This window comes from Mirounga leonina, unplaced genomic scaffold (assembly GCF_011800145.1).
Source record: "Mirounga leonina isolate KUSES-001 unplaced genomic scaffold, KU_Mleo_1.0 Mir_115, whole genome shotgun sequence".
NCBI lineage: Eukaryota > Metazoa > Chordata > Mammalia > Carnivora > Phocidae > Mirounga > Mirounga leonina.
In genome coordinates this window covers 102509728-102521277 of record NW_023270268.1, presented here as the reverse complement: position 1 = coordinate 102521277, position 11550 = coordinate 102509728, and the positions used below count along the sequence as shown (strand labels likewise).

Here is an 11550-nt window from a genome sequence, read left to right as displayed (position 1 = left end):
TCTCAAATAAATAAATAAAATCTTAAAAAAAAAAAAAAAGAAAAGCATACTTGTGGGGCGCCTGGGTGGCTCAGTCGTTAAGTGTCTGCCTTCGGCTCAGGTCGTGATACCAGAGTCCTGGGATCGAGCCCCGCATCAGGCTCCCTGCTCCGCGGGAAGCCTGCTTCTCCCTCTCCCACTCCCCCTGCTTGTGTTCCCTCTCTCGCTATCTCTCTCTGTCATATAAATAAATAAAATCTTAAAAAAAAAAAAAAAAAAGAAAGAAAAGCATACTTGTTTATAGTATGAGAGCTGAAGCAAGAAGGCAGAGTTTCACTTTGACCTCAGCTGGGAATGTGCACATCAAGGACTCAAATTTTTCACCATACTGTGCATGTGCACAGATGACTGTGAAAACACAAGTATTAATTGGGAGGTTACAAATAAATTTTAGTGAGCAGATGAATTCACAGATACAGAATCTGTGAAAAATGAGGACTGACTACATGTGAAGGTTCACCCTTGGATTAATGTTCATGGTTAGAGAGTACCAGTACCTGAAGCCAACTCCATCCTAGACATATTTGTGATTAAATCTACAGTATGCCAAACAGAAGATGAAAATTGAGCAAGCAGTCCATTATCCATGCTTTTCTGGATTCAGGACATCCCAACATTGAAACTCCTTGACTTAAATTGGCTGATCTAGTCTATTTGTGGTTTTCATTTAACCACATACTCTGCTCTGCTATTGAGTTTGGGGCTGTGGTTCATTGCTTCTTTGTTTATCCACCTACTTAGGATTTCTCTGCTGTGGCTGGACACATAAAATGCTTAGCCCTCCTGCTCTTACCAACGCTTACTACATGAGCACTAAAATGACTCTCTGTGACTCTGCACCTGCACAAAGAAAAGTTAACTGGTGAAAAACACTCTCTGGGTGATAGGTCTCACTCTATCAATTCTAATCTCTGGTGAGCTCCTCGTGCCAACTAGCAATTCCAATTTCTCCAACCCTTTCCTGTAGTCCTCTCCCAGACAATCGTTCCATAGCTCTGTCTTAGCTCACCTGGGTGACTGAGTGACTTGAACAACAGAAACTTGTTTCTCACAGTTCTTGAGGCCAGGAAATCCAAGATCAGTGTGGCAGCATGTTGGGTTCTGCTGAGAGCTGTCTTCCTGGCTTGCAGATGGCTACCTTCTCCCTGGGTCCTCACTTGATGGAGGGAGATAGAGAGCAAACTCTCTGGTGTCTCTTCCTATAAGGGCACTAATATCATCATGAGGGCTCTAGTCTCATTTTCTCACCTAAACCTAATTACTTCTCCAAGACCCTCTCTCTAAATATATCCTGTTTGGGTGTTAGGGTTTCAACATATGAATTGGGGGAGGACTGGGGGGATAGAGATAAGACACAATTCAGTCCATAGCAGCCTCTCTTAAAACTTCTGATTCAGCCAGTTTGGATTGGTATGTCTGTTTTTTTGTGACTAGAGTCCAATCTAGTCCATTGAAACTAGATTGAACTGCAACACCATGTCCTTTATCCTCAGTATCTGCTGAGGAATTGACTTCCTATGTTGCAAAAAAAAAATTAGTCAGAATAGAATTTTTATATTCTCCCAACATAACCCGTCTCCTTGAATCTGGACTCATATCTCTGCTCTCCCTCCCATTAATGTTAACGAACTGTCAGTTCTTCTATCTAAAACCCCTCCTCTTGCGCCCTAGACCCCATCTACTCAGGAACATCTACTTCTCATCTACTCAGAGACACCACATTAGCAACTGTTTCCTCTTGCTCTCCCATCATCAGGATTTTCTTCTAGGGAATAATTCCCTCCACATAAAAACATACTTTTATTGTTAAAAAAAAAAAAAAAAAAAAAAACTGACCTCCAGTCACCATTCATTTCATTCCTAAGTTCTCCTTTCTTCAATACTCATTGAAAGAATTGTTTGTGTTTACTATCCTTCAGTTCCTCCTCCTTCTTTCTAAATCGTTTCTACACTAGAGAAGTTTTCAATTCCACCACTCAAACAAAACGGCTCCCACCAAGAACACCAATAACTCCCATGTAGCTCAATTCAATGGTTAATCCTCAGTCCTCAACTTATTTGGGTCATTTGACATTATTAACCCTTCCTTCTGGACACATTTCCTTCACTTGGCCTCTGGATCATCACTCTTTTTATTCACTGCTTTAGTTCTTCTTTGTTTGTTCCTCCTTATATCCCTGATCTCTAAACAGTAGAATGTCCTATATCTCAGTGTTTATCCCTCTCCTTTTATATATCCACTCCTCAGAGTGCTCAGAGCACTTCAACCTCAAGGCCCTTGCATAGCTGTTCTTTCTGACTGCTACACTCTTACTTGAATACTGCATGGCTTGTTCTTTTGTGTTCTTCAAATTACATTTTAGGTGAGGCCTCCAACATCTCTAAATAAAATAGAAACCCACATCCACTCCTCCACTCACTGGCACTCCCTATCTACTTTATCCTGTTTTACTTTTTACCATAGAACGTATCATAAGCTGACATCCATGTTTACTTATTTATAGATAGTCCATCTACTTCCCCTCGACAAGGAATCTCTGTTTAACCTAACTTTAATCAGTCTCCTCTGAGCTCTCTGCTTAACCAGGCCCAACTTTGGACTGCCTTCTATGTCCTTGTTTGATACAATACAGTTTGAGCAAATTATTCCTGCTAGATCAGTGTAGTGGAAATCCCCCACTCCCAATATTGTATCATTCCAGCATGCATTCAGCAAGAATCCTATTGAGTCAGTCTAGCTCAGGTCATAATCTTGCAGTCGTGAGATCAATTTCTACATCGGGCTCTGTGCTGAGCATGGAGCCTGCTTGAGATTCTCTCTCTCTCCCTTTGCTCCTCCCCCTGCTGGCACTTTCTGTCTCAAATAAAAAATTAAAATTAAAAAAAATTTTTAAATAAAAATAAAAATTGAGAAATCCCTGGAAGAATATATATCTAACATGTTAACAGTTATTTATACCTGGATGGTAAGGTTATTAGTGGGGTTTTGTTTATTTGTATATTTTTAATATTTTTTTCTTGTTTCTTATGTCAGTAGATCTTAAATATAATGCAAAATGATGATCACAACAATAAAAAATAAAATAATGTATTTTTTCATAAGAATTAAATAATGTTTATAGAGAGGAAAAGATGAGACTTTTTAAGACAAATTAAAATTTATACAAAAATAATGTTCAACATAGAATACAAAATATATTTTTTCTCTCTTATCTAGTTTTTATACAATGAAAACATGTTGTTTTTATACTAAGAAATATACATTTTTAAAATTTTGAAATAATTTAGAAAGATTTCTTAAACTAAAAAGACAATAAACATGTCTGCCAAATTCATTTCAGTTTTTACAGTAACTTTGAACGGCCCAGTCAAAAGATTCATGGTCTGAATCAAACACAACTTCATCTGACTCACTATTCCACAAAAATACATAGAAGACATGCTTTTGTGTTACTTCACATCATCAATGCCTACAGAAAACAATGGTCTTTGAATGGCATTAAGGTTTTTTATTGGTTTCTTATATTTCTAAAATTTTAAGGTCACAGTCCTTTGCTCTGTGTAGTATAGTATCTGTGTTGAGTGAAAAAAAGCACATAAACCGGGGTGGGAAAGGGATGGATTTAGAAAAATCACCCATTGTTCCAGGTAGCCTTTCTCTTAGGAAAAAAAAAAAATCACCAAACTAAATCACATGTTATAGAAATTTATTCCTTAATTCCTAACACAAATAAACTTTGATTCTTTTTTCTTGGAGAGAAAAGTAGTAAGAATAACAACAATATCAAAAATTAGATAGAATATTAACTTTATGTATTCTACAATGGTAAGTCTTTTGTTTAAATATTAATTTGTCTAAACAAATTTCATCTTCTTTTCTCTGCAAAGTATTATTTAATTCTAGGTTCACCAGTTAAGGAATACAATCCTGTATTTTTGTAATTGAGATCGCAATTTTGTATATTATGATTCAGGTTTACTGATCTATTTAGAGATTTTGTGCATATTCTAAGGGACAATGTGATAGGAAGGCTGAGGTACGTGTTTCGATTCTGTAATTTTAAAAATTCTATTTGGCTAGGCATAGTAAAATTAACAGTAATGATACCTTATTTCTTTTTTTTTTTTTAAGATTTTATTTATTTATCTGACAGAGAGAGAGAGCGCGCAAGAGAGGGAACACAAGCAGGGGGAGTGGGAGAAGGAGAAGCAGGCTTCCTGCGGAGCAGGGAGCCCGATGCAGGGCTCGATCCCAGGACCCTGGGATCATGACCTGAGCCGAAGGCAGACGCTTAATGACTGAGCCACCCAGGCGCCCTAATGATACCTTATTTCAACAGAGTCTTTCATCTGAAGATCTCAAAGCATCTAACATTTAGAGCACATCATTAGGCCATGCTGACTCTGTGACAAAAGTACTATATTTTAGAAATATTTAAATTTTTCCATTATTTGTCTTTTTAGATTTCTTGGTGCCTTTATAATTTTCAAAGAAAGTCTTGTTTATTCTTGATAGAGAGGCAGCTTAGAGAATTTTTACAAACAATGTAGTTTACTTTGTACAATAGCACAAAAAGTGTATGGAGGTTATTCTTAGCTCAGAGGAAAAAAATAATGTATTTTTAATATTTTGAACATCTACTATGCACCAAGCCCTGTGCCAGGCATGCTACATTTGCTATCTCACTAAAACCTCACAAGAATCCTACAGAGGAGAAATAATTATTTTAATATACACAGGAGGCTACCATATGCATAATGGTTTATGCTACCCAAGAGCTTTCAGCTAAAAAAACTGGACTGGAACCCAGATGTATTCAGCTATATTATTTTGTTTTGTTTTATCACCCTAGTTGCTTTTAGGAGTGGAGGAGGTTTCTATTATCCAAAATTTTCTTTACCTCTTTCATCTATTAATAATCCCAACTATTCATTAAAAAGTTAGATTCAGAAATAGGAATCAAAAATACTGACAGATATTCTTCATAACAGTTTATATCTATCTTCGACTGTCACAGTGTAGTTGATCAGATGACTTAGAGATAGTGAGTTTGTTTAGATGATTCAGGCCCTGCCTCAAGGAAAAGCCAATGTTTTCCAAAGCATGCCACATATATCACCACTCATCCACAAGGCGATTTTGTTAACATTTGAACATTTTACCAGTTACATATTTCTAACATTTTCATAGTTATATATTTTGAACATCTATCAAGAAAGAAATTAACTAACAGAACAAACTCTTATTTTTATAAGTGTTATTACTTGCAATAAGGCCAAAAAAGGTAGTGCAATAGTAATTCACTTTGCACAGACTGAGTCTGGTTACGCAGGCAAATTTATGAATGGGTCAAATCTTCACTAATCAAAATTTCTTCTTTGGATGTAAGGATGGTATGAATGTACAGATGTCTGGTATAGCTTCTCATATATTAAATTTCCATGTTCATCATCATGTATTTCTTACTAATGTACTAATTCATCACTTCTGAAAGTCAATCATAGCTCACTATATAATTATATATTATTGTGAATTATAATCTGGATTGGGTTGTTTTTGTTTTTGTTTTTTAAAGATTTTATTTATTCGTCTGAGAAACAGAGATACAGAGAGAGAGAGAGAGAGCACAAGCCGGGGGAGAGGCAGAGGGAGAAGCAGGGTCCCCGCTGAGCCAGGAGCCAGATATGGGGCTCGATCCCAGGACCCTGGGATCATGACCCGAGCTGAAGGCAGACGCTTAACAATCTGAGCCACCCAGGCGCACCTGGATTGGCTTTCTTTTAATTGAAACTATCATGGGTAAGAGGTTTATAAGATTTTTAGGCATAATAGAGGAGACGGTATTTATAACAAATATGAGCATGGTGTTGATAGTAATAAAACCACATTAACAACTGAATCACCTGTTAATGTTATAGAAATACCAGCTTCAAAAACAACAACAAAAAAATGCACAAGATATTATACAAATACCATCAAAATTGTTTGAAATTTGGAATTTCACTGCCAATTGGGAGTGACTCTATTTCATTATGTGTTGCCTTTAGAAACACTGGTATCATTTTGACACATTCAAAGAACACTATGAGAAACTTGTCAAAATTTCTGAAGCAAAATGGAAGGACATTCAAGCATCCAAAAACTAACATGCTGTGTAATAAGGATAAGAATACAAAAGCTTTGTGGTGTTTTGAAATAACTGGTGAAACATGAAGAATCCTATTGGCAAAAAAAAAAAAAAAAAAAAGTAAAAGCAATGACTGGGGACAAAGTAAGTGAAATGATTGATAAAGTGCCTCTGCCAAATAACAGAGTTCATTTTAGAACTACAGATATGAACAGAAAGTAAAGCAGTAATTATTATTCAGAGAATGACAAAGTCAATACAATTCTCTGCAGACTGAAGAATCCACTAACATTCTATAGTCAGAAAATCTTTGCTATTTGTCTGACATAACCTTGAATAAAAGTAGTCTATAAAAACTTCTCCACAGCCAAATTGTACAACTGAAGAAGTGATTTTTTTTTAATTTATTGGTGAAACCAAATAAGCAAAAACAATGACAAAAAGTGCTATTGGGCTACACCGAGAAGGTGTCAAAGACAATTAGTTCAACAAGACGGTTAATACAATTATGCTACTGCATATATACTTGCAGTTGTATCCAAAGAAATCCTGGCCAGTAGAGATACACAAAGTATTTATTCGAACTGTCAATCATATGCAAGCCTTTGAGTTCTCAAACTTTTGTCAGATTTTGTGAAAAAAAATTGCATAAGTTAAAAATCTGAAATTACTGTTCTATGTCTTTTGTTAGATTCCCTGCTAACAGGAGTCCTTATGTGTCCATTCAAGTTAATAAATCTATAAAATATTTCATATCAAGTCATAATCTGGCTATATCCCAGATTTAACATTTCTTCTACAATGATTTGAAGTTCTGCTGACAACATGAATAGCCAAAACAGCTTTGAAAAAGAAGAACAAAGTTGGAAGTCTTACACTACCTGATTTCAAAACTTACTATAACGTTACAATAATCAGGATAATGTGGTATTGGCATAAATAGAGGTATACAGATCAATGGAACAGAACTGAGAATCCAGAAAGAGTCCTTACCTTTATATTTAATAGTTTGACAAAAGTGCCAAGACAATTCAATGGGGAAAACATATTCTTCTCAACAAATGGTACTGGGACAATTTAATGTCTTTAAACACAAATATGAACCCTTTGCTAACACTGTTAGCTAGGTCACACATAAATAACTCAAAAATGGATCACAGACATAAAGGGCTAAAACTATAAATTTTCTAGAAGAAAACATAGGAAAAAAATTTCTGCAACATTGTTCAGGCAAAAAGTTCTTAGATATGGCACAAAAATCACAAGTTATAACAACAACCAAAAAAACCCTGATGAATTGTAATTCATTAAAATTCAAAAGCTTTTGTGCTCAAATACACCATTAAGAAAATGAAGAGATGATCTACAGACCAAGAGAAAATATTTCCAAATCATATATCTGATGAAGGATTGTACTAAAAGTGTATAAAGAACTCTTACAATTCAATAAGATACATAAACAGAAAAACATACTTGACTAGACATTTTACACACACACACAAGAACATACAAATAGCTATAACCACATTAAAAAGTGCTCAAGATCATTAGTTATTAGTGGAATCCTAACCCACTAGAATAACAACAATACAAAATACGGGCTATACCAAGTGTAGGCAAGAATGTAGAGACAAGGGCGCCTGGGTGGCTCAGTTGGTTAAGCGACTGCCTTCGGCTCAGGTCATGATCCTGGAGTCCCGGGATCGAGTCCTGCATCGGGCTCCCTGCTCAGCAGGGAGTCTGCTTCTCCCTCTGACCTTCTTCCTTCTCATGCTCTCTGTCTCTCATTCTCTCTCTCTCAAATAAATAAATAAAATCTTTAAAAAAAAAAAAAGAATGTAGAGACATTGTAACTTTCATACACTGCTGGTGGGAATATAAAATGGTGCAACCACTTTGGAAATAAGCTGGGTAATTTCTTTAAAAATTCAAATATAAGCTTATCATATGACCTATCAATTCCAGTCCTAGGTAGATACCCACAAGAAATTAAAACATGTCCACACAAAGGTTTGTATATGAACAGTCTCAGGACTATTATTCATAATATCCAAAAATTGGTGAATGGATAAACAAAATGTGGTATCCATACAATGGAATACTGTTCAACAATAAAAAGGAACAAAAATATTTATATATTCTACAAAATGGATGAACCTCAAAAACATGATGCAGATTGAGTTGCTTCTGCATCCTGGTGCTGCATCATCACGGAGCCTCTGTGGTCCTTTAGCCAAGATGCCTGAGGAAACCCAGACCCAAGACCAGCTGATGGAGGAAGATGAGGTGGAGACGTTCTCCTTTCAGGCGGAGATCGCCCAGTTGATGTCCCTGATCATCAATACCTTCAACTCGAATAAGGAAATATTTCTCAGAGAGCTGATTTCCAACTTGTCGGACGCTTTGGACAAAATCAGACATGAAGGCTTGACCGATCCCAGTAAGCTAGACTCTGGGAAAGAGCTGCATATTAACCTCATTCTGAACAAGCAAGATCGAACCCTCACCATCGTGGATACTGGCATTGGCATGACCAAGGCCAATTTGATCAATAACCTTGGTACTATCGCCAAGTCTGGGACCAAAGCATTCATGGAAGCTTTGCAGGCTGGTGAAGATATTTCTATGATTGGACAGTTTGGTGTCGGGTTCTATTCTGCCTACTTGGTTGCCGAGAAAGTGATGGTGATCACCAGGCATAACGATGATGAGCAGTATGCCTGGGAGTCTTCTGCAGGAGGATAGTTCACAGTTAGGACTGATACAGGTGAACCTATGGATCAGGGAACAAAGTTATCCTGCATCTGAAAGATGACCAGATGGAGTACTTGGAGGAAAGGAGAATAAAAGAGATTGTGAAGAAGCACTTCCAGTTTATTGGCTATCCCATTACTCTCTTTGTGGAGAAGGAACGTGATAAAGAGGTCAGTGATGATGAGGCTGAAGAAAAGGAAGAGAAAGAGGAGGAAAAAGAAAAGAAAGAGAAGGAGCCTGATGGAAATAGAAGATGTTGGTTTTGATGAGGAGGAGAAGGAGAAGAAGGATGATGACAAGAAGAAGAAAAAGATCAAGGAGAAGTACATTGATCAGGAAGAACTGAACAAGACAAAACTTATTTGGACCAGAAACCCTGACGATATCACCAATGAAGAATATGGAGAATTTTATAAGAGCTTGACCAATGACTGGGAAGATCACTTGGCAGTGAAGCATTTTTCAGTGGAAGGACAGTTGGAGTTCAGAGCTCTTCTCTTTGTGCCAAGACGTGCTCCCTTTGACCTATTCGAGAACAGGAGGAAAAAGAACAACATTATGTTGTATGTTCGCAGAATTTTCATCATGGATAACTGTGAGGAGCTAATCCCTGAGTATCTGAATTTCATTAGAGGTGTGGTAGACTCTGAGGATCTTCCTCTAAATATTTCCTGTGAGATGCTGCAGCAAAGCAAAATTTTAAAAGTTATCAGAAAGAACTTGGTCAAAAAGTGCTTGGAACTCTTCACCAAACTAGCTGAAGACAAAGAGAACTACAAGAAGTTTTATGAGCAGTTTTCAAAAAACATCAAGCTGGGAATACATGAAGACTCTCAGAATCGAAAGAAGCTCTCAGAGCTGTTACGATACTGTATGTCTGCTTCTGGTGATGAGATGATTTCTCTCAAGGACTATTGCACCAGAATGAAGGAAAACCAAAAACACATCTATTACATCACAGGTGAGACCAAGGATCAGGTAGCGAACTCGGCCTTCCTGGAGCGTCTTCGGAAGCATGGCCTGGAAGTGATCTATATGATCGAGACCATCGATGAGTACTGTGTCCAATAGCTGAAGGAATTTGAGGGGAAGACATTAGTGTCTGTTACCAAAGAGGGCTTGGAACTTCCAGAAGATGAAAAAGAGAAAAAGAAACAGGAAGAGAAAAAAACAAAATCTGAAAACCTGTGCAAGATCATGAAGGACATCTTGGAGAAAAAAATAGAAAAGGTGGTCGTGTCAAACCTATTGGTGACCTCCCCATGCTGCATTGTCACAAACACATACAGCTGGACAGCAAATATGGAAAGGATCATGAAGCCCTAAGCCTTGAGAGACAACTCCACCATGGGCTACATGGCCGCGAAGAAGCACCTGGAGATAAACCCCGACCACTCCATCATTGAGACCATACAGCAGAAGGCAGAGGCCGACAAGAACGACAAGTCTGTGAAAGATCTGGTCATCCTGCTCTACGAAACTGCTCTCCTGCCCTCTGGCTTCAGTTTGGAAGATCCCCAGACACATGCTAACCGGATGGACAGGATGATCAAGCTTGGTCTTGGTAGTGACAAAGACGATCCCACCGCTGACGATAGCAGTGTCCCGTGAGCGAAGAGATGCTGCCCCTCAAGGGTGACGATGACACGTCCTGCATGGAGGAAGTCGACTAAGTGCCACCAAGAATTACTTGTACATGTATTCGATACTTTATCTTCATTCCCTCTGATAATATATTTTCAAGGATGTTTTCTTTATTTTTGTTAACATTTTAAGAAACTGTATGGCATGACAGTAACTACTTAAGGGGAAGATAAGATTTCTTTCTTTTTCGGAGTGTGCTACTGTGATGTGTAGGAACTAAAGCCCAGCTAGTTTTTCTTCCCTAGTTCCATGCTGGCTTATTGTAACCGGACAAGGTAACATTTGTTGTAAGGTGTATGTAACCTAACGTGAACTGTGTGCTCTAAAGTGTTTAGCTACCAAGTGGATTCCTTAGTAAGGCCAAATTTTTTTTTGTCACTGAAGTGTTCTGAGCTATACCTTGATGTTTAAAACAGAACTGTTGGTTAAAATGACTCTCACCATCTAGGATCTACTTTTTAAATCTTCTATTCCCTGTAGTTATCAACTGCATGTACCAGGCCTCTAGAAACCAGTAGTTAAACTGAACCAACTGGATGGGAGTAACTATGTATAGGGCTTGTTTTCCAAAGAAGAGCATTGTTTAGAGTAGCAAAATTCTAAGCCTATTTAGGCATGTTGTAAAGCTGTTCAAGAAGTAACTCAGCAAGTTCTGTGAGTGGAAATGTAGTGCTCAAGTCACATTCAGCTTTAAAAGGTTGTAACAAATACAAACAAATTTAAAAAAAAACATGATGCAAATTAAAATACAGGAGCAAAAGAGTACATACTGTATGATTTCATTTATATAAAATGTCCAAAAAAGACAAATGTATAGAGACAGAAAGTAGACCAGAAGTTTCTGGGACTAGAGATGGGAGTAAGGATTGACTCAAATAATTGATTTTGGGGGAGGGGATGATAAAAATGTTCTAAAATGATCATGGTCATAGTTACACAGCTCCATAAATTTATTTAAAAAAAAACAACAAAGAGCTCCACTGGG

The 11550-nt window shown here is 37.4% G+C and overlaps 1 pseudogene across 1 annotated transcript; it reads left to right on the top strand.

The window, feature by feature from the left end:
- Positions 1-8318: 8318 nt before the first annotated feature.
- Positions 8319-11279, top strand: LOC118007133 (annotated as a pseudogene). Its single transcript, XR_004678274.1, has one exon. The product of XR_004678274.1 is annotated as a heat shock protein HSP 90-alpha-like (transcript).
- The last annotated feature ends 271 nt before the right edge of the window (positions 11280-11550 follow it).